We start from the raw sequence: 22,814 nt of genomic DNA, 5'->3' as shown, positions 1-22,814 counted from the left end.
TAACTTTTGGAGACTGCAGGATAATTCCAGAAGTTTGACAATCCTATTTATATCATACCATTTAAGATCTCAGTACATCCCTATGCATTTTACAGCCAATAAATTACTTTTGTTATGTAGGGAACCCTATACTTGGGCGATACAAGAAAAAAATATACAAACAAAATCAAACCAACCAAAAATTATACAAAATCATTCAAATAGCAACTGTAAGCATCAACTCCTGGATAACTAGGATGACATTTTCACACTTAACATATCAACAGCACAAGTTAGAAACTATTTTAGACTCTTGTACAAGGACTTGATCTTTGCGACAATTCAATTTCAAATTAAGAACTTGTTTTTAAGTGCTGATATTCAGCTTCTTTCCATCTGCCCAACACTGAAGGAACATTGACTAGCTGCTCTTACAGTCAACAGTTTATTCACCAGCACTTTCATTCAGACCCTGATTTTAAATAGTGCCACTTAAAGAAGAGTACATATCTACCAGAAGAACAGTCAGATACCAGGCCAGTTGGTAACCTTGTTTACTACTAGGCAGGACAAGAGAAACAAGATGTCAAACACTTTAAATCATACTCCTTATTAAACCTAAAATGCCAGTGACTGGGGAAATAGTGTAGAGAAGCCTTTGGGAGCACTGGACTCAATTGGGTGGGTGGTCTCTGGAGATAGTAATTCTTAGTTTGTGAAATAGGTTCCAATTTACATCAATTTAATGTACTGTAGTCATTAATTGAAATTCCACAAATCACAGTCCTAAAATGGAACTCTAGAAAAAACCGTAATTAGGAAGAGTGGAAATGGTACACAAGACATTACATAACAGTAAAAAAAAAATCACCTCCAACTATTAGAGTGCACAGTCATAACTACAAGTCATACTGAATTGAGGCAGTGCAGTGGCACAGCTGGAATGTCAGAGGAAAAAATAAACTGAAGCAGAAAGCAAAAGATCAGTCGAAGCAGAGGGAGTAGAAGCAATGGATAGAATAAAAATTGAGAGCGGGGGTGGGGCAGGGAAAGAGGTACTGGAAAGATTGGCTATGCTTAGAGTAAACAAGTTACCTTGTTCGGATGGCTTGCATTCCAGGTTGCTCAAGGAAGTGGGGATGGAGATAGTGGAAGGGCTTGCATTAACCTTCCAATCTTCCCTATATATGGGAGAGGCACCAGAGGATTGGAGAGTAGCAAATGTGACACCCTTGTTCAAGAAAGGAGTAAGGACAGTCATAGCAACTACAGGCCAGTTAGTTAAACATCAGTTGTGGGTAAGGTTTTCGAAAATATAAATCAGGGAAAATATCAGACACTTAGAGAGGTTCAAGTTAAAGAGAGTATGGATTTGCAAAAGGCAAATCATGCTTGACTAACCTAATTGAATTTTCTGATGAAGTAACAGATAAGGTTGAAGGAAATGCAGTAGTTGTTATTTATATGGATTTTAAGAAAGCATTTCATCAGGTACCACATTAAAGGCTGGTTAAGAAGATTGAAGCTCATGGAATAGGAGGGTCAGTGCCCAATTGGATTTTTAAAAAATTGGCTTAAGGACAGAAAACAGCGAGCCATAATAAATGGTTGCTTTTCAGACTGGAAGATGGTAGACAGTGGTGTTCCCCAAGGGTCAGTGCTGGGACAACTGCTTTTTTACTTTCATGTATATTGGCTTGGATCTTGGAATACTGAGTAGAATCTCAAAAATTGCTGAAGACACCAAACTTGGAGGTGAGGCAAACAGCAAGGACGAGATGAACCACCGGCAACAGGACACAGACTCGCAGAATAGGCAGAGAGCTGGCACATGGAACTTAATACTGACAAGTGTGAGCTGATGCATTTTGGCAGAAGGAATAGGAAGAGGCAATATGTACTTAATGGCACAGTTCTAAAGAGTGTGCAGGAACAGAGGGATCTGGGGGTGCATGTGTATAGATCTTTGAAGGTGGCAGGACATATTAAGAGAGTGGTCGGTAAAGCATATGGGATCTTGGGCTTCATAAATAGAGGCATTGAATACAAAAGCAGGGAAATTGTGTTGAACCTCAAACTCTGTTTAGGCCCCAAATGCAGTATTGTCACCACACTTCAGAAAAGGATGTGAGATTTCTTGAAAGGGTACAGAGGAGATTTAACAGAATGGTTCCAGGGATGGGAGATTTTAGCTACAAGGTTAGGTTGGAAAAGCTAGGTCTGTTCTCCTTAGAGCAAAGGACATTTAATAGAAATGTACAAGATTATGACTGGCTTAGATAAGTTAGACAAGGAAAAGTTGTTTCCATTAACAAATGGTACAAAGACTAGGGGACACAACTTGAAATTTTTGGGCAAAAGATACAGAGAGAATATGAGGAAGCACTTTTTTACATAGCGGGTGGTAATGACCTGGAACTCGCTGTTCACAAGGGTGGTGAAAGCGAAGATGATCTGTGATTTCAAAAGGAAGCTGGATGGCCACCTGAGAGAAACAGACCTGCAGGGCAATAGGTAGTGTGACTGTCAGCATAGCTCAGTGGAGAGCTGGCATGAGGTTGATGGGCGATACAGCCTCCTTCGGAGCCGTAAATGACTTTACAACTCTCTAAAGGCTGAGGATTGCAGACCTTACAGAAGCATAAATTTTGATAATGTTATACTGCAGTGGAAATATATCAAGCCTGTACATACTCAATATTGTTGAAGTGTCTTAAAAAATGGTTGCAGCTTTTTAAACTGTTTTCTGATTATGTATCTCACTACAGCTAGTATTATGAATTCCTATATTCCTGTTATCCTACATTCTCAGAAATTTAGATCAATGAGAGGCAATCTAACTGAAACATGCAAGATTCTGAAGGTGCTGGATAGAGTAGATGCTGAGAGATTGTTTCCGCTGGTTGGGGAATCTAAAACACAGGGGCGCAGTCTCAGGATAAGGGGTTGATAATTTTGGATGGAGATGAGGGGAAATTACTTCACTCAATGGGTTGTGAATATTTTGAATTCTCTACCCCAGAGGGTGACGGATGCTCGATCATTGAACGTATTTAAGGCTGGTGTTACGACTAGGGAGAAAGGTGTCTAGGGTCCCTCTCAGCCTTCACCTGGGTTTACTGTAACACAGTTTAATTTTAAACACACCGTGTTTTTAGCTCCCCCTTGGTGAATCCTTGTTCACCACTTTCCAATTATAAGGCAAAGAAACCAGCACAAACAGGTTTTCTTAGGTTTAAAGAAAAGTTGAGCTCTAATTCAATTGATGCCTACCGATACGCAGCGCACCCATGCTAGCTTGCATAAGTGATTCGCTGTAGGAGTCTTTCCTCTCTTGGGGTTCGTATGTCTTCAATGGATTCAGAGAGAGATGGGAGCAGACAGGAGAGATCTTCTCAGTCCAGGAGCAAACAGTCTTTCTGCGTTCAAACTCTCTGTGGCTAGTTCAAAATAAAGCCTGGCTACCCAACCAAACCCAACTACATGTGTCAGGTTCGGGTCGGGCATTTAAAAAAATGGGCCTGGGTTGGCTGTTGGGTTGGGCCCGGGTCAGGTTTTAATTTTATATCCGAGCCAGGCTTTACCTCAGACCAACACCCCCTCCCCACACTATGGGCCCAGATGCTGATACTGGGCACACCCCTCGCCAGGCCCCACCTTTCAACATCCTTTCCCCTGGCTCCGGCTGAGCAGCAGCAGCTTCTTCCCAGTCTCCGGATGGAAAAGGCGCTGCATGTACTGTCAGTGTCTCACAGCCGCAGGGTCAGTAATGGGGAGCTGGACCATAGGCTGTGTCTGGGCTGCTCGCAGTCTCAATGTATCTTAGGCCAGGAGGGAAGGGGGTCAGTAATGGGGAGCGGGACCATGAGCTAAATCCTGGCTACCTGACCTGAACCCCATCCCGACCAATGTCGACTACACGTGTCGGGTTCGGGTCAGGTCTGTATTCTGCGTCCAGCATCCGGGGTCGGGTCAGGCATTTAAAAAAATTTAAAGGGCTCGGGGCCCAGGCCGGGTTCAGGATGGCTATTGTTGGGTCGGGTTTTAATTTTATACCCAAGCCAGGCTTTAGTTGGAAAAAACCTGGAGCAGCCAGTTAGTCTTGTGACCAGCTGACCTAACCAGTCCTGGATTATATCACCTTAGCGGTCTCTGGAATGCTCCTCTTACACACAATACCTGGTGATCAAGGTCTATTGTGGGTTGAATGCGTCAGGGAATAGTCCTTTGTCCTTCCAAGCACTGTCTGTTAATATGCAAATGTCTTTTCCAGCCACAGCTGATCTGTTTAGCAAGTCATTTCCTCACTCCAACAACAATTTAAAATCAATGTTCATGACAAAATTAATGTGCCTCATTCTTGGCAGGTAGAGGCCCAGCATGACACTGGGGTGGACAGATGTTTGGTTTCTCAGGGAATCAAGCGATATGGCAAGTGGGTGGAAAGTGGACTTGAAGCCTAAGACCAGCTATGATCGTATTGAACGGCGGAGCAGGCTGAAATGAGCCATATAGTCTACTACTGCTCCTATTTCTTCTGAATAAGGAAAGAAACATCTGATGAACTTAAAATGGCAGGATGTTTCCTATACTGCAATAGTATGATGCTCCTTTTCACAAGGTGCCCAGTGACAAATTTAGCCTTCCAAGCCACTATCAGTACGTGACTGCTAGAAGAGTATCCTTCCTCATTCTTGTAAATTAAATCAAAAAAAAAGACACCTTCTAGTTCTAGTTTCAAAATCATTTTACTCAAATTTCAGCTTTAAATGTGGAAAAACTGAAGTTACATTCAGCCAGCATTACCACATAACTTGCTTAAAGGTCACAGAATTCTGAATTGTACTTCCTCCTTTCAGAAAGAAATTATATGTTCCAAACTGGCTTCCAATTTGTGAAATTTTCTGTGGTGTATGTTTTTATATAGCTCACATTGTTTTTAGTAATAATCTTCATGTAGAAACCACCACAAAAAATTACCTCTGCATTTACACGTCTTGAAAAGGGTCAGTACAGGGTTTGGGATCATCCATAATAATTAGCATTAGGGACCGAGATAAACATTCTGGGTAGGGTAGAATCGCTCACTGATAGATACAAAAGCTACGTTATTTTACCCGATCTCCTCAGCTGACTTGAAGGGTTTTTCTTCTCTCACAGGTTTTTCCAAAAATAGAACCCTTTACTACACTTCAATGCTGAAAGACAAAAGAGAAATAACTATGATATAGATAGCATCTGATAGTGTGAACTGATGGGGAAAAAGAACTTAAATGGTTGAAATCAAGAAAGAGGATAATTGATCATTAGTCATAAAATCACCAGACCAAAAATACTGGTCAACTGGAGAGAAAAATAAAAAGGCCCAAAAGAGCAACAGACAGCAGAAAAAATGTTAACTTAATGATAATTATGAGGAGCTGCAATGTGTTTCTAAATTTTTTGTTTGAGCATATATATTGAAACTCGTCCCTTAAACAAACAAAACTATATGCAGTATGCTGTGTTGCAATTATGCTGCAGTGGGGATCAGCATCAATGCCACATTCAATATATTGCTTCTTCTGACCTAGCATGGACCAAATAGCCTAAAGTCACCATTGTGCCAACATTTTCTCAGCCGCTCTAAAACGCACTGAATTTCGCCTAGCATTCAAGGAATTAAAAGTTCCTGATGCCAAGTACATCATAAAATTTGGAAGAAGCATTTACATATTAGTTGCGAGTAACACTCCAGAGTTTTGTGGCACTTTCCGTGTCACAAAAAGGTGATAATAGTGGAAACTGAAGCTTTTTGAAGCATCTATAAGCAAGTAATGTGTTCACAAGTCCAAGTAGCAGCATTTCAGGTTTGATGATTTCGACACAAAACATGTCCAATTACATAACCACAAGTGACAAGGTTTTTCTACACTGAAATAGTGAACTGATATTTCAAAACATAAAATCAAAATATCTGTTGAACAGATGATGAGGAAGTCACCGAGATACTAAAAAGGTGGCTTCATCATTTCAGTATCGTTTTGAATATACACATTATTGGGAAAATACATGAGCAATAGATTAAAGCAAAGTAAAAAAAAAAGTTGAAGATCAAACGTGCCTACAATAAACAGGATGACAAAATCATGTCTGATCGTTTCAAGCTCTACAGTTGGGAACCAGTTTAAAAACCAGCCTACTCCTTCTCAAAACAGTACCTCCAGGTTTACTCACGCTTAACCATACTGCTTGTACTCAAATCTAGTTAACATTTCATTATAAAGCAAATCAAAAATACATGCAATTAGAAAAATTTCATTCAACAAACTGAATCGCTATTATACAATTAAAGGAGAATGGTTTATTGAGCAGTGATGCAATAGCATTGATTCAAAATGCAACACAACACACTTGTCCACAAATAGTTATGTTGAAAAAGTTGTATTTACAAACACTACTGCACTCTTCTATATTTTAAGATTTGCACACAGTAAAGTAAATGCACTAATCTCTTCATAAAATTTATTTAGAAACGAATACTTCAACAGAAGCTGATAAATACACTTGCCATATGCCCAAAACTCTTCCTTCCCTATAACAGCCGCAACACTTCCTGTTACTGACAGCTGAAGGAAAACATTTCAGTTAATAAATGTGAAATCTTGAGGTCAATAGCTACCCTCCCAACAGCTTAAATATATTCGAAGCGTAGTAAATCTATATGGATATCAGCAATTGCCACCTTTTTGTGTCAAATTTACTGTGGACCAAAGATCAGATTCAGAAGTCATGAAAACATAAACTCTCCCTAAATCCAGTGGGTTTCTATTATAATAGCAATTCAGTTTGTTGAATTAAATTTTTCTAATTACACGTATTTGCTTTATAATGAAATGTTAACAAGATCTGACACTTATATTTCAAAAATAAAATTATTTAGCAGCACAGATTTGCTGTAAGTTGCAGCTTAGTTGTGCAATAGGCGAGAAGAAGGTCTGAGGCCTGCTATAAAGGGAACATAACACATACCTGCGGCAATAAAAGTTTCCAGCCTGTTACCCAAAACTTTCGAACAGCTAGCCCTACGGCTGAGGCATACTGACTTCCACCAACGCTTCGGACGCGGTAATGTTTTATCACAGATGCGATCCTTCTTTGCTTCAAATAATTTCCTGAAAAACTGTTGATTCGCAAATTTCAATGATTTTTTTTGAACGCAGCTTGCCCGACGAAGAAAAAACCTCACACGCAAACTCCAACCGACAACCTACCCTGCTCACGGCAAGAAAAGAGTCGATTGACGGCCGAGCCGACCAATCGCCGGCTTTCCTTCCTCCCACGGCCGTGGGTGAACGTTCCGCCTCCCCGATGGCTTTCGACCAATCGGCGAGGGGAGGAGGCGGAATCTGCCGGGAGAAGTTTGGTTGAGAGGCGCCGCGCATGGGGCACGGCCCCCCCGCGGCTGTTCCGTCAGACGCGGCCCCTCCCGCCGCATCCAAGCGCTGCGCCTGTTGGCCAGCGTGGAAGCACAAGGACCAATCAGCGGGGGTGGCGACCACTCCCTGGAACAGCCGCAGCTGCGAAATCATCTGAGTTCCTGGCAGTGATGACGTATTCGCCTCTGATAGCCAGTGCCAGAGACCAAATTGATGGGAGTTGCATTGTCAATCAAATGACTAGCCCATTTTTCCCCTTAGGAAAAGGCAAACAGGCAATTGCTTATGGTTTTATGCAACATAATGCATATTTATCATCATTTAAAAAGCTAGGTTTTAAGCTCCTGATCTCGATTGGCAACATTAGCTTTTGCTTTTGAAACTAAAACTAACCTCAATGCCCCAAGCTCTATTGTCATTACATAAAGGGAATTATTGCAGTGATAAATTAGGAAGCAGGGTATGAAAGTTACAGATTGCCACTTATTAGCAATGCTTTTTTTTTGGTGATTTTTCTCTTCAACTCCTTTTCATTCAGCTGGTTGCTGGTTGGCATCCTTCCATCTATGAAAGATGATGGACACGCTGCAAACAATCCATTTAGGTGGGGTGTCTTGGTGCACCTTTGCTGATGGCTGTGAAGGCCAATCCTTGAGAGACAGGTTCTGTCACAAGTGCCACATGTGAAGCTAAAAAGTGACGCTGTGAGTTGTTGTTTTCGGTGTTGGCACATGTTGTCAAGCTGCTATAGCCACTGGTCATCGTGGTAGTGCACACTAGTCCACAGGCTGTGTCGCAATTTCCTTCTTTTGCCAGCTAGTGACTCCCAGGTATGATGGTCGACACTTAGGGCCTTCATGTCACGCTTGCAAGCATCCTTGAGGCAGAGCTTTGGGCACCCCATTGGTTGTCTGGCACCGGCTACCTCACCATACAGAAGGTCCTTGGGTACGCAACCGTCTTTCATCCTGTGGTCATGTCAGATCCATTGACGCTGCCTCTGTTTGATTAGTGCCAACACACTTGGAGAGTGTGCCTTTGGGAGAACTGCCGCCATTTATGTTTTTTTTCCTGCCAGGATATACCTATAATGTGCCACAGACAGCATTTAATTCAGTACTAAAGACTATTAAATACATGTATTGTCTGTTTTATTAGAAAGGTCTATTTCCAGGATAATAATTTGTTAGGTTAGTAAGGTTGAGAATGCAAAATAACAGGTTTTCATAACAAATGTAATTATGCATTATTTAAATTTACTGCAACAGCCAAGGTTACAACATTTGCATTGAATTCTCAAAGCAAGTTGATCCAGGAACTTAACCTACCTAAGTTCCCCCTGCATGCAACAATATTTCATCACATATATAGCTTTTTTGCAAATAAGAACAGAAATGCTAGATATGTCAGACCCCTCTTGACAATTGCTAACGTTTTCCGAACTTAAAGTATTTGAAGAATAAATTAAAATCAATTATGTTTCTCCCCCTTTGGCCATATGTGGGTCGGTATCAAATTTTGTTTTGGTATCATTTCTATGAAGTATCTTGGGATGTTTTACTGTGCTAGAGGTGCTATATAAATGTAAGTTGTTGTTGCTGCATTTGCTTGTAAACTGAGCTGGCTAAAATCCCTGAGTTTCTTGGAATTCCAGAGACAGTGGCAGTAATGGAATGCATTCCGGACTAATGTCTGCAACAGGACTTAGTGGCTGCATATATACAGACATGGACATTGCAAACATGTTGTGCAATCAACATCCTATGTTTTGCTTTAGATGATCTGCATCAGGAGACAATTAACAGCATTGTAACGGAAAACATCCAGAGATTAGAATAAACAGCCACTGTGATAGAACTTAATTACTGAGCAGTACTGAGTCAAATATAGTGTACTTACTGGCAGATAGCAGGCTTCTGAATACATTTTTTAACAGCATTATTACAGAGTGTAGCAGAAAGTGCTGTATACAGTGCATTTTTCATAATTTTCTTTTCCAACAGAACTGTCTCAGAAATAAAAACAAGAAATGCTGGAACCACTCAGCAGGTCTGGCAGCATCTGTGAAAAGAGAAGCCGAGTTAACGTTTCGGTTCACTGACCCGAAACGTTAACTCTGCGGTCAGTTCCGAAGAAGGGTCACTGACCCGAAACGTTAACTCTGCTTCTCTTTTCACAGATGCTGCCAGACCTGCTGAGTGGTTCCAGCATTTCTTGTTTTTATTTCAGATTTCCAGCATCCACAGTATTTTGCTTTTATTTTAGTGTCTCATATTAGAGTATGGTAGCAAAGTGCCAGATTTTGAGTCTTTATATTATGTATCTTCTCTCGGTAAGCATCACCAACTATTCACACAAATGGACCTCACACCCCTAATTATCCTGAGTGTACCTTTTCCTGGCTTGGCCATGTGAGCCGCATGGAAGATGGCAGGTTCCCCAAGGACACATTGTACAGCGAGCTCGCCACTGGTATCAGACCCACCGGCCATCCATGTCTCCGTTTGTCTCTGCAAACGCGACATGAAGTCCTGTGGCATTGATCACAAGTCGTGGGAGTCAGTTGCCAGTGATCACCAGACTGGCGGGCAGCCATAAAGGCGGGGCTAAAGTGTGGCGAGTCGAAGAGACTTAGCAGTTGGCAGGAAAAAGACAGAAGCGCAAGGGGAGAGCCAACTGCGTAACAGCCCCGACAACCAATTTTATCTGCAGCACCTGTGGAAGAGTCTGTCACTCTAGAATTGGCCTTTATAGCCACTCCAGGCGCTGTCCACAAACCACTGACCACCTCCAGGCGCTTACCCATTGTCTCTCGAGACAAGGAGGCCAAAGAAGACCTTTTCCTGCTCAACATCTAGGTTATCAATAGCTAGACTCAGGGTTTACATCAACAGATCCTGAATTTGTTTATCAGCTCCTGGATTCCGTAACATGCCTCAATGTGATTCTCATGTCTCTGAAAATGGATTAAGTATACGTCCTTATCAGGGTGAGAGTCAGGTTTTAAACCACGGGCAATTTATTTAAGCAAAACAGGTAAATGAACAGAATACACTAGAAAACAACGAACTGTACACTTCACCATTGACCTTCAGACATCAAATAATACAGATATCATTCACTTTCACTGTATTGTTACGACTGAGGCGGGAGGAGTGCACTGTCTTTTCTAGTTCCACTTCTCCACAGGTCACAACATTTATTTAAATGTTTACCCAGTTACTGATGCAGCCAATCATTTACTTTGATTTTTATCCCAGAATAAAATACACCAACCAGGTTTGTTTAATAAACAACAAAATTATCAGTTTATTATAAAACAAGACTTAACCAGTAACGATGCAAAGCATTAACTTTTAAAATATAAAAGTATCCTTTTATAAAAATTCCTCAATTACACTCAAACACAATGGAAAAATTAAAGAAATTCACTCTGCTGAGGTCTGTTACAAAAGAAGACAAAAAAAAACTACTTTGGTCAAATACTTGTTAATTCTTGACAAAAAAGAAAGGAAATATGGAAGAAGTGAATTGTCCCTTTTTTGGTCTGGTGTCCAGGAATATGGAGATGGGTCACTGGGTTCGTTTCAGAAGATCTGGAGATGTTGAGAATTACTCGAGCAGGCTTTCTAGGGGAAATGTGGAATCAAGGTTTTTCTGCCGGCACGCACTTGAATTGCAGGATTTTTTTTCTGCTCGTCAGGAGCTTTACGGCACCAGGGATTTTTTTTTTCCCACGCTGGATCTTGGCAGGATTTCTTCAAAAAGGTAGAGAAGGAGATGAGCTGGGTGGTTTCTCCTTGGCAAGAAAACACCAACTGTCTTCAAAAGGTTCACATCCCAACTAAAACGGGAAACAATGTTCAAACCCCAAACAGTGAGTCGACCTCCTGACCTCCATAAACCTTGGCATGCAGCTTCTCTGGAACCATTTATTCCAGGTCACTAAGGGTTTTGCCTTTTTCTGAGCCCAAATCAATGGTGGCCTCCAGCACAGGCGGCTTTCAAATAACATCTTGTCCTTTCAGTGAACTTGGTTAAAAAAAAACACATCCATGGAATCTTTTCAGTTTTAACGCAAGTTCTCAAAAAATAAAATTATTAAAAATAGTGGAGGCACTTTCATAACACTATACATACACTTTAAAACAAAAGTTTACTTTTTATGTTGTAACTTAAATACAAAAATCCCCTGGTGGTTGGAAAACTGATACTCTCTTAGGACAAGAAGCTTCCCACAGAAATACAATCCAAACTTCTCTGTAGTTAGACTGAGTTTCCTCAATCAATTTCAAAGGCATAGCCAATCTGTGATACATACACTGCTTGCCATGCAATGTGAAAACTGTAGCCAATGACACAATTAGCATCTTAGAACATCTGTTGTGGTTTCCTTAGTAAGTAATACATTGGAAAGGATACAGCAGTCAGCCACTATCTCTAAGGTCATAACAATTACAACAACTTGTATTTATATAGCACCTTTAATGTAGTGAAATATCCCAAGGTGTTTCACTGGAGCAATATCAAACAAAATTTGACACTGAGCCCATAAGGAGATATTAGGGTCGATGACCAAAACCTTGGTCAAATAAATAGGTTTATAGAAGTATCTTAAAGGAGGAACGAGAGGTAGGGAGGCAGAGAGATTTAGCGAGAGAATTCCAGTGCTTGGGGCCTAGACAGTTGAAGGCGCAGCCACCAATGGTGGAGCGATTAAAATCAGGGATGCTCAAGAGGCACATAGATGTCTCAGAGGGTTGTAGGGCTGAAGGAGTTTACAGAGATAGGGAGAGGCGAGGCCATGGAGGGACTTGAAAACCAGGATGGGAATTTTAAATCTGAGACGTTGGCAAGCTGGGAGCCAATGACTTCAGCGAACACGGGAGTGATGGGTGAAGGCAAGTTTTCTTTTTTTACTGCACCTGTGAAGTGCCTTGTGATGCTTTACTACACATTATGGTGCTATATAATTGAAAGTTCTTGTTAAAACTCTGATACTTGGATTGACAGCTGTTGGAAGGCATTACCTGGAGGCTAGGTGTGAGAACAAATGATGGTGTATCTAGGGCTTGTTGTGACTGTATGTATCCCAGGACTTTTTAATCAGGTTTGGTGAAACTTCCAAATGATTTTTGTGGAAGCCCATAGCCACTCGGGAAACGACTATCATAGCTGGAGGTAAACATCTGCATTTCTGGTTGGTGCTGGTACCTCCAATGATACTGGGGAAAACAATCTGTGCTATGGATCACCAAAGTTAGCAACATCACCTCAGAAATACTACTGCAGCAATGGATAGTGCAAACTGTGAGATAAATGCACAATTGCAAGGCAGTTTTAGATTAAGAAGGCCCTTAAATTCATTTGATTTCATCCTTTCAGAATACCAACCCGACCTTTAGCTCCTTACAGAGTCTAGCTGTTTCTTAAATGAGTCTTGTGCCTAAGCACCAATCACTTTTTTTCACTATTTTGTCCAGTTACTGCTCATCTTTTTGGGTAAGGAAATACTTTTTTTGGCACATGAGCTAGGCTAGCCTTTCAAAACTTGGAACCTGCACTGGCTTACCCTTCTGCCCTATTGTACCTGAAGTTATTCATCCTGACTAATTTATCCCAGTAAGTACCTACCATGTCTCTACAAGGACCACTCTAAGATGTCTTTTTTATGAGGCTGATGGGATTATTTAATTGTTTTCAGCTTTCCTCTGCATCGCCTTAGAACTGTATATAGCATGTTACTAACAGGTGGGAGATACAAGGGATGGTTCTCCTATTTCACCACTCAACTGACTGAAGACAGCGGCTGGATTTTATGTTGGGTGGGAGGCCACGCCCACCAGTTGAAAATTCAGGGGCACGTCCGCCTCCACCGGGCCTGGGGAGGCACGCTGGGATTTCTTGCTCCCTAGGTCCTTAATTGGCATTGGGCGGGACTTCCAACTCCTTCAGGCAAGAGGTCCTGCCTAATGGAGCTGCTGGCCAATCAGTAGACCGGCAGCTCTCAGTCCCAGCAGTGCCAACGGGAGTGGTGCCCACTGCTGTGGCTACACCCAGCTTCATCAACAAGAGGAATGACAGCCCCGGAACCAAGGTAGGTTTTTGGGGCCTCACCAGGTGCAATCGGCCAGGCCCCGGTGAGGCAAGGGGGGGTCAGTTTGGGGGAGTGTTGTGTAGTGGGAGTGGTTGGGCCATTGCGGGGCGCTGTCTGTGGGGCACAGGGTACCTGATCATGAGGGCTTGCCCCTTCAGCCCACAAGAAGACTGCCAGGTAAAACCTGGCAGTGCTTTGGGGGCCTTTGCCACCCTGCCGTCGTTGGTAAATACCAGCAGCGGCAGGAGGAGGCCATTAAATGGAAGTTAATTGGCAACTTAAGGGCCTTGATTGGCTTGGGGCGGGTGGGTCATTCTTCGCCCCGCGTAAAATTGGAGCAGGGGCGGAAAGGCATCAGGAACGGCACTCCCCCTGCCTCCCACTCAATGTTATGGCCCCCGCTCGCTACCAGGCCGCTCGTGTTGAGTGGGGGGTGGGGGGTCGTAAAATTCTGGCCAGTGTGTTTATTAGAATTGTGTTTTAACCCTTGAGCATTTTAATGGTCAATAAACAGACAAATAACAGGTTTTTTTTCTAGGTTTAAAGAAAGATAAATGTTTATTGAACAATACCTGAAAATATTTGCAACTTTACACGCGCACGCACACACACACACACACACACATATGTGTACACAAACATGAAAAGATAAAGATTTAAAGATAGCATGCATTTAGGTCTGATGGTTTTTAAAGAGAGTTTGTTGGGAAACCTTGTTTGGCTCCCCAGGAGGAAAATTTAAAATGGTGCAGTCCCGTTCTTCCTTTTTCCTGGTTCACTGAAGTCAAACTTTGGAAAGTTTCAGGTGGATGGATACTTTGCTGCAGACTTCTTTGGTTAAATCTCAGTCATAGTTCAATGGCGAAAATCTTGTTACAATCTCTCAGTAGGGAGCTTTCACAGGTCACCTTTTCATCTCTGCCTCGGTCCTTCTTCTTGCTGGGATGATCTCTCTGCCTTCTGGCTTTCTGCTTTCTGCACAGAAAATGTCTCATTAAAAGTTCCTTATCAGACACTTGGTTTCTGTCAGCTGACCAATGTTTCTCTCCCATTGTGTTTTCATAAATGGTGTTTGATGTTGTGGCCATTGTTAGACAATGGGTTTGGATGTTGCTCATCTCTATGCCATTTTGATCAGATGATATTTTTTCCACACCCTTTCTCCTGAGTTTGAGTCTGGAGTCTCCATGTCTCCATTTCATTATTAGCCCAACTTGTTGAATGGGCTATTTACATGTCTAATGTTTTTTTAGCACTTAACCAGACGTTGTGATTGGTTCAGGGTTCCAGCAGTTACCATGTGTAGTCACAGTACAGGAAAGGTCACCTGACCTCTTACTCCATCTTGTTTTGCAGCAAAAGGTGTCCGTTTTGAGTTCAATTCATCAGTTCATTTTATAGTTCATAATTTCTCCTTGAGCGAGTGTGACAAACACTTCAGGTGCAGCTGAACCAGAGTACTGTAGAACTCTAGCATGACATCTGGGGCTTGCAACTCAACTCTTAAAGTTATATCTTAGGATTCAAATCACTCTATTGCCATGTTATGCTGTTTGGACATAATGATTCATATTCATAACACTTCTTGGCAATATGTAATGAAGTTAGTGGGCAGCGTGCCTAATTGTAAACACATTCATCAAGGAACCAACGGTTAATGTGATCAGTAATTCTTTTACATAATTTATGGTGCCAACCATGAAGATACATACTTCTGCACAGTTTGAGACACTGGGCTGACTTTTACCAGCCCTTCAAGGCCGTGGGTTGCAGTGGGGGGCCTGTAAAATTCTGCAAGGAGAGGCCTGCCTCGACCCCCGACATCAAGAAGGGCCCGCCGCATATTACTGGCCCCCCTGCCGCCAAGTGGCGGGGAATTCATCAAAATATTTAAATTGACAAAAATTAAATGTAAATGAATTTACCTGATGGCGGCAGCCGTCCCATGCTGATTTTACAGCCGCCAATCGCACCTCATGCATACGGAGGTCCTAGGCGAGAACCTGGTGGGGAGGGGGGAGGAATAAAATTTTCAGAGCGGGAGGGGTGGGGGAGAGGGGAAAACAATTCTTATCGACTGTGGGGATTACAGGCCTGCTTGGGTCTGCAAAAAACCCCAACCTGAGCCCAACAGAACCACATCTGATCTGAACCTGACCTGGCCCGAGTCCTTCCATTTTTTCCCATGCCCTGCCCGACCCAACCCGACCCGACCATCAGTTAATTTACCTTCCGTTTTTCACTTTGTTGCTGATCTGCACAAGCTTAAAATAACTGTAACAAAACCACCTTTCTAATCCAAAAATTAAATTAACATTGGAGCCACTTACCTGTGATCGAGCGTGTCCAACCCGGCCCGACCCGAGCCCGAATGCCGGACCCGGAAGTGCAACCTGACCCGATCCGAGCCCGACACATGTCATCGGGTCCCGTCGGGTTCGGGTTGGGTAATAGGCCTTTATTAGGGATGGTAGGAAGGGGTTGAGGTCAAAGAGAACAAATTTCGGGGGGAAAATTCGGGATATCAATAAAAGTTTGTTACGGGGGCAGAGGGCAATTTATATATAAATTACCCATGGTGGGGGTGGGGTGGGAGATGGGATCTAGAGTTGAAATAACATTTTATTTTTATTTTCCAGAGACCGGGACCTTTAATTATTAAAATGTTACTGAAGGGCTTTAAGCCCTTTAAAAATGGCACTGGCGCAGGCGCAGTGGCACCAGATGCTGTTGCCGGAGATGCAGCGGCCGCCCCCTCTATTTAAATGAGCCCTCGTGCATAATATTGCAGGGGCTCGGCGGCGGCACTTCCATGTTGGAAGGCTGCCAAGTTGGCGGCGGGCTAATAAAAATTCAGCCCACTGTATGAACAAGTAGTAATTTGATATTGTGTCACAAATCCCAAGAATGCTAGTGAAGTACACAACAGGTATCAGGAGGTCAGCTTGGATGGCTCTGGATTGGTTGATATCTGCAAGTGAGTAGAGTTGCTCCAGGATGCGCACACTGGAGCAGCTTCTGTTGTATGTGGAGACGAGAAATGATAGCTCTCCAAGGGAACGTTTTAATCAGTTGCCAACTTGATGATATTTCCTGACACAGAAAATATGTTTTTTAATTAGAGTGATTGAATTACTTCATAGCAAAAGAGCTGTCTCTAAGCTTTCCTTTCTTTTAGTGAATCTCAAGACTTTCATAAATTACATGCAACAGATTATATGATTATTTTTAAAAATTTGGACATAAGATGTGTGCGACACTAGTAAGGCCGGCATTTATTGCCCCTTCCTAATTGCCCTTGAGAAGGTGAGAAGCTGCCTTCATGAACCACTGCAGTCTATGTGGCATACCCACGGTACTGAGAGGTAGGGAGCTCCAGGATTTTGACCTAGTGACGATGATGGAACGGCGGTATATTTCCAAGTCAGAATGGTGTGTGACCTGGAGGGGAGTTTGCAGATGGTGGTGTTCCCACGTGCCCACTGCCCTTGTTCTTCTAGGTGGTAGAGATTGCGGGTTTGGAAGGTGCTGTAGAAAAAGCCTTGGCGAGTTGCTCTAGTGGATCATGTATATGGTACACACTATTGCCACGGTGCACAGGTGAAGGGATGTTTAAGGTGATGGATGAGATGCCAATCAAATGGGCTGCTTTGTCCTGGATGGTGTTGAGCTTCTTGAGTGTTTTTGGTGCTGCACCCATCCAGGCAAGTGGAGAGTATTGCATCACATTCCTAACTTGCGCCTTGTAGATGGTGGACAGGCACTGGGGAGACAGAGGTGAGTCACTTGCCACAGAAACCCAGCCTCCGACCTGCTCTTATAGGCACAGAATTCACATGGCTGGTCTAGTGAAGTTTCTGGTCAATGGTAACGCCCAAGATTTTGATGCTGGGGAATTCAGCGATGGTAATGCCATTGAATGTCAAGGGGAGGTGGTTAAACATTTTCTTTTTGGAGATGGCCATTGCCTGGCACTTGTGTGGCATGAATGTTCCTAGCTATTTTCAGTCCAAACCTGAATGTTGTCCAGATCATGCTGCATGCAGGCTGGGACTACTTCATTATCTGAGGAGTTGCAAATGGAACTGAGCACTGTGCAATCATCAGTGAACATCCACAGTTCTAACCTTATAATGGAGGGCAGGTCACTGATGAAGCAGCTGAGGTTGGGCGTAGGATACTGGTAAACTGATAGGTGGTAAACAGCAGAAATTTGTAATTAAACAGTTCTTTTGCATGGTAGAAATGAAACTCTCTTTCAACTCAGCCTGAACGATACCTATGTTTCATATTTGAAAAGTTAGTGTAGCAGTTCTCCCAGTGCCATATTCAGTAAAATAAAAGCAAAATACTGCAGATGCTGGAAATCTGAAATAAAAATAGTACAGTTCTGATGAACGGTCACAGACCTGAAACATTAACTCTGCTTCTCTCTCCACAGATACTGCCTGACCTGCTGAGTATTTCCAGCACTTTCTGTGTTTATTTCTTAATCAGTAAATTGCAGTTGTATTTGCTGTGTTACCAAACCATATAGACCAAGAACATCTCCAGTTTGATTGCAGATGTGTGCTGAATTAGCTGGGAACTGAATCCAGGCTAGGAACAGAAAAACAATCAGATTAGAGATTCTCTGCTCTCAATTGGTCTTCATGAACTGTGTTTCGAAAGCACATGTGCATGGACATTGACTGAGAACATGACTGTGATGTTTATTGAGCTTGTCAACACTCATTGGCTAGATTCACAAATGAAAAACTGCCACTTGGGTGAGATATGAGAAAACTGCTTGTATTAACGTGAGTCCCTGTCTTCAGCAAAGAAGGAGGCAGAGGGGAAAAAAGGTGCTAAATGGTAATGATGAGTGATTTTGTACTTGGATGATAATATATTTATAATTCAAAATTGTTACAATCGAGGCAGGAGGAGTGCACGGTTTATTCTAGTTCCACTTCTCCACGGGTCACAGCATATATTTAAATTTTCCCATTTACTGATACAGTCAGTCATTTACTCTATTTTTCCCAGAATAAAACACACTAACCAGGTTTCTTTAATGAACAACAAAATTATCAGTTTATTATAAAACAAGTCTTAACCAGTAATGAAGTAAAGCATAAACTCACAGATTGGAAAGTTTATAGTTTCTTTTTTACCTCAGCCTCTCACAATCACATAAACATGCACCAGTTAACTGGAAAAATAAAAGGGATTTTTGTTCACAACTTTGTTACAGACCAAAAAAAGTTGGGCTGAATACTTGCTCATTCTTGAAGAAATCAGCAGATGAGTTATGTTGTGTTCCAAAACTGGCAAGCAGTCTAGCCTCTGAGTACACGTAGATGGGTCACTGGGATCTTTTAGAACAGTTCTTTTCAGGCGGCATTAAAAATTAATTTAGCAGGCTTTTCTTCAAAGACAGGAGACTAGATGAGTTGACACAGTGGACTTCTCAGGGTCTTTTAGAGAGGTGCTGAAAAGCTCAGCTGGGTGTGGTCTTCTCTCCTTCCTTGGGAATTCTCTCCTTCTGCAGGCTTTTTAATGAGATGAAACAGGCTGAGCTCGGGTTCTGTCCTGTCAAGGGCGCGTGACTGACACTTCTCTGTCCACATCTTCCTTAGTTACCAGGGTTTCTGTTCTATTTGTAACTTTAGTCATGTGACAACCAGTAAACGTTGTTGCCAAGCTAGTTCTTTCAGTGATATAAAAATAAGAAATGCTGCAACTACTCAGCATGTACAAGCAGAGTTAACGTTTCAGGTCAGTGACCTTTTCTGTTTCAGCACCAGTTCTGATGAAAGGTCACTGACCTGAAACATTAACTCTGCTTCTCTCTCCACAGATGCTGCCAGACCTGCTGAGTATTTCCAGCATTCCTTGTTTATATTTCAGATTTCCAGCATCTGTAGTATTTTGCTTTTATTTTAGTTCTTTCAGTGTCCTCTTGATGACCCTCTCAAAAAGAACTAGTCCAACATTTCTTCAGTTTGACTATGAATTCATCAAAAAAATTTTAACAAAAGCAGAATCACTTTCATAACAAAATACGATTTAGTAGTAAAAGCAGCCAAAGTATATTTTACTCCATAAATAGCTATTTTCAGTCTTTGCCGAAATTCCAAATAAATGTGGAAAGATACTAAAGCACACAAGGCTTTCTGCTCTCAACTTCTACCTCAAGGTGAATTAAAACTGTCTGTAATTTTCAATGTTATTACCATTAGAGAAGAAAAGATTATTCTCTGCACTGATGATATTGATCGTCAAGGATTTCCCTCAGCAGTTCAATCAAAAGATCTACATTAATTCCATTCCCTCATATTGACTGGGGTTTTACCAGTCCCCAGGGTAGCAGGCTAGGAAGCAAAGGGTGCCAGTAAAATGCCAGGTTGCTGCGTCAGGCGGGTTCCTTGATGCAGTTCTGCAACCGGGCCATTTTCCCAGTGGCGGGAATACAGGTGACCGGAGGCTGGTGGCCAATTCACATAATTAAAGGGCCATTTGGCAACCATTTTCCTGGGCCACATGAGGAGATTGCCAGCTGCATGGAGGCAGCCTCCTAGCAGCTTCATGGCAGGGGCCATCGTTTCTGGCGCAGGGAGAGGCCCCCTGGTGGCAATGGTCCCTTCTGCAGCCTTGGCACCACCGTTCTGCCTGGCCCTGGCCCTTGTACAGCAAAACATTTCTTGCCTCCCTTTCAAGGGTACCTCAAAGTGGAGGCGCCCTGTCATTATCCTCGCAGCCTCAGCAGCGGCCACCTCTCTCGGTGGTGCTGCCAAGGCTGCAGAGCTGCTGGCCCTCAGATTGGGCCAACAGTATAGAGAGCCAGACCGCTGTCCTTAATTGGACAGCGAGCCCAGCAGCAGCCTCTTAACTGGCGAACACAGGTGAGTTTGCCGCCATAGTCCTGCTGCCAACCCATGTGTCCTCGGGAACGTATTTGGAAAATCCCAGCCATTGACTCAGTAATTCAAGCAATGCAATTTCTTTGAAGATGGTGTTCACACACATTGTGAAAATATAAATATTTAAAATGAGCAGAAATGGAAGTTACCAAGTTAAAGCTCAGCATAATACTCTGTAACCTACATTTTTGGAAGGGATACTAGTTGATGATACTCTCTCTTTAGCCATCCAGTAGTTCTACATAATAATGTCACAAAGGTTAATAGTGAAGTGTTCAAAAGGGACTAGTGTATTTGCTACATGTAGTAACAGCTGTGTAAAATATATAAGGAGGAAGTTGATTGCTTCAACTGTGAAGTTTTCCATTGATTATCTAAAATAATTAGTTTCCAGGCTACTGCAGGCTGAAGGTGAGTGAAGAACAGCCATTATAGACAATGTCAATACTCAGTCACAGCATCATGTTTATTCGAGGAATCATTATGGAGGAAAACAGAGAAATAAGCACAAAAATAAAAGCAAAATACTGCGGATGCTGGAAATCTAAAATAAAAACAAGAAATGCTGGAACCACTCAGCAGGTCTGGCAGCATCTGTGAAAAGAGAAGCAGAGTTAACGTTTCGGGTCAGTGACCCTTCTTCGGAACTGACAAATATTAGAAAAGTCACAGGTTATAAGCAAGTGAGGTGGGGGTGGGGCAAGAGATAACAAAGGAGAAGGTGTAGATTGGACAAGGCCACATAGCTGACCAAAAGGTCATGGAGCAAAGGCAAACAATATGTTAATGGTGTTTTGAAAGACAAAGCATTAGTACAGATTAGGTGTTAACGGACTGAATATTGAACAGCAGCAAGTGCAAACCTGAAAAAAACAGTGGGTAAGCAAACTGAACAAACTAAGATGAAATGAAATAAATGCAAAAAAAAGATTGTAAAAAATGTAAAAAAGAAAAAAAGAAAAATTAACTAAAAATGAAAGTAAAATGGGGGGCTGTCATGCTCTGAAATTATTGAACTCAATGTTCAGTCCGGCAGGCTGTAGTGTGCCTAATCGGTAGATGAGGTAGCTGTGGGAGTCGGTGGGCTTATAATGGATATTAGTAGACAACCTATCCCCAGAGATGGAGACAGAGAAGTCGAGGAAGGGAAGGGAAGTGGCAGAGATGGACCATGTAAAGGTGAGAGAAGGGTGGAAATTGGAAGCAAAGTTGATAAAGTTTTCCAGTTCGGGTCGGGAGCAGGAAACGGCACCGATACAGTCATCAATGTACCGGAAAAAGAGTTGGGGGAGGGGGCCTGAGTAGGACTTGAACAAAGAATGCTCGACATATCCCACAAAAAGACAGGCATAACTAGGATCCATGTGGGTACCCATAGCGACACCTTTTACTTGAAGGAAGTGCGTGGAGTTGAAGGAGAAGTTGTTCAATGTGAGAACAAGTTCAGCCAGGCGGAGGAGGGTGGTGGTGGATGGGGACTGGTTGGGCCTCTGTTCCAGGAAGAAGCTGACAGCCCTCAAACCATCCAGCTACCTCGACTACACTTCTTCACACCCTACCTCCTGTAAGGACTCCATTCCATTCTCCCAGTTTCTCCGTCTCCGACGCATCTGCTCTGATAATGCTACCTTCCATGACGGTGCTTCTGATATGATCTCTTTTTTTCTCAACTGAGGATTTCCCCCCACTGTGGTTGACAGGGCCCTCAACCGTGTCTGGCCCATTTCCCGCACCTCTACCCTCACCCCTTCCCCTCCCTCCCAGAACCGTGACAGGGTTCCCCTTGTCCTCACTTTCCACCCCATCAGCCTCCATATCCAAAGGATCATCCTCCGTCATTTCCGCCACCTCCAGCATGATGCCACTACCAGTCGCATCTTCCCCTCCCTTCCCCTGTCAGCATTCCGAAGGGATCAGTCCCTCCCCGACACCCTGATCCACTCCTCCATTACCCCCACCACCTCGTCCCCGTCCCATGGCACCTTCCCCTGCAATCGCAGAAGGTGTAATACCTGCCCATTTACCTCCTCTCTCCTCACTATCCCAGGCCCCAAACACTCCTTTCAGGTGAAGCAGCGATTTACTTGTACTTCTTTCAATGTAGTATACTGTATTCGCTGCTCACAGTGTGGTCTCCTCTACATTGGGGAGACCGAGCACAGACTGGGTGACCGCTTTGCGAAACATCTCCGCTCAATCCGCAAGCAGGACCCTGAGCTTCCGGTTGCTTGCCATTTCAACACTCCCCCCTGCTCTCATGCTCACATCTCTGTCCTGGGATTGCTGCAGTGTTCCAGTGAACATCAACGCAAGCTCGAGGAACAGCATCTCATCTACCGATTAGGCACACTACAGCCTGCCGGACTGAACATTGAGTTCAATAATTTCAGAGCATGACAGCCCCCCATTTTACTT

At 42.9% G+C, this 22,814-nt stretch overlaps 1 protein-coding gene across 3 annotated transcripts in view; it reads right to left on the bottom strand.

Moving 5' to 3' along the window:
* The window catches only part of stat3 (signal transducer and activator of transcription 3 (acute-phase response factor)), a 63,435-nt gene extending 56,191 nt beyond the window's left edge, over positions 1 to 7,244 (bottom strand). For 2 of the 3 annotated variants that reach the window (XM_068013420.1, XM_068013423.1), the window contains exons 1-2: positions 6,991 to 7,244; positions 5,097 to 5,177 (exon numbers count right to left, since the gene is read on the bottom strand). The gene's annotated coding sequence lies outside the window, so the exon portion shown is untranslated. The remainder of the gene's footprint in view (positions 1 to 5,096; positions 5,178 to 6,990) is intronic. The other variant, XM_068013421.1, reaches the window with a different exon arrangement.
* Positions 7,245 to 22,814: the final 15,570 nt, after the last annotated feature.

Source organism: Heterodontus francisci, chromosome 33, assembly GCF_036365525.1.
Source record: "Heterodontus francisci isolate sHetFra1 chromosome 33, sHetFra1.hap1, whole genome shotgun sequence".
Lineage (NCBI taxonomy): Eukaryota > Metazoa > Chordata > Chondrichthyes > Heterodontiformes > Heterodontidae > Heterodontus > Heterodontus francisci.
Note: the sequence above shows the minus strand (reverse complement) of the source record. Positions and strands in the feature narration are given on the sequence as shown.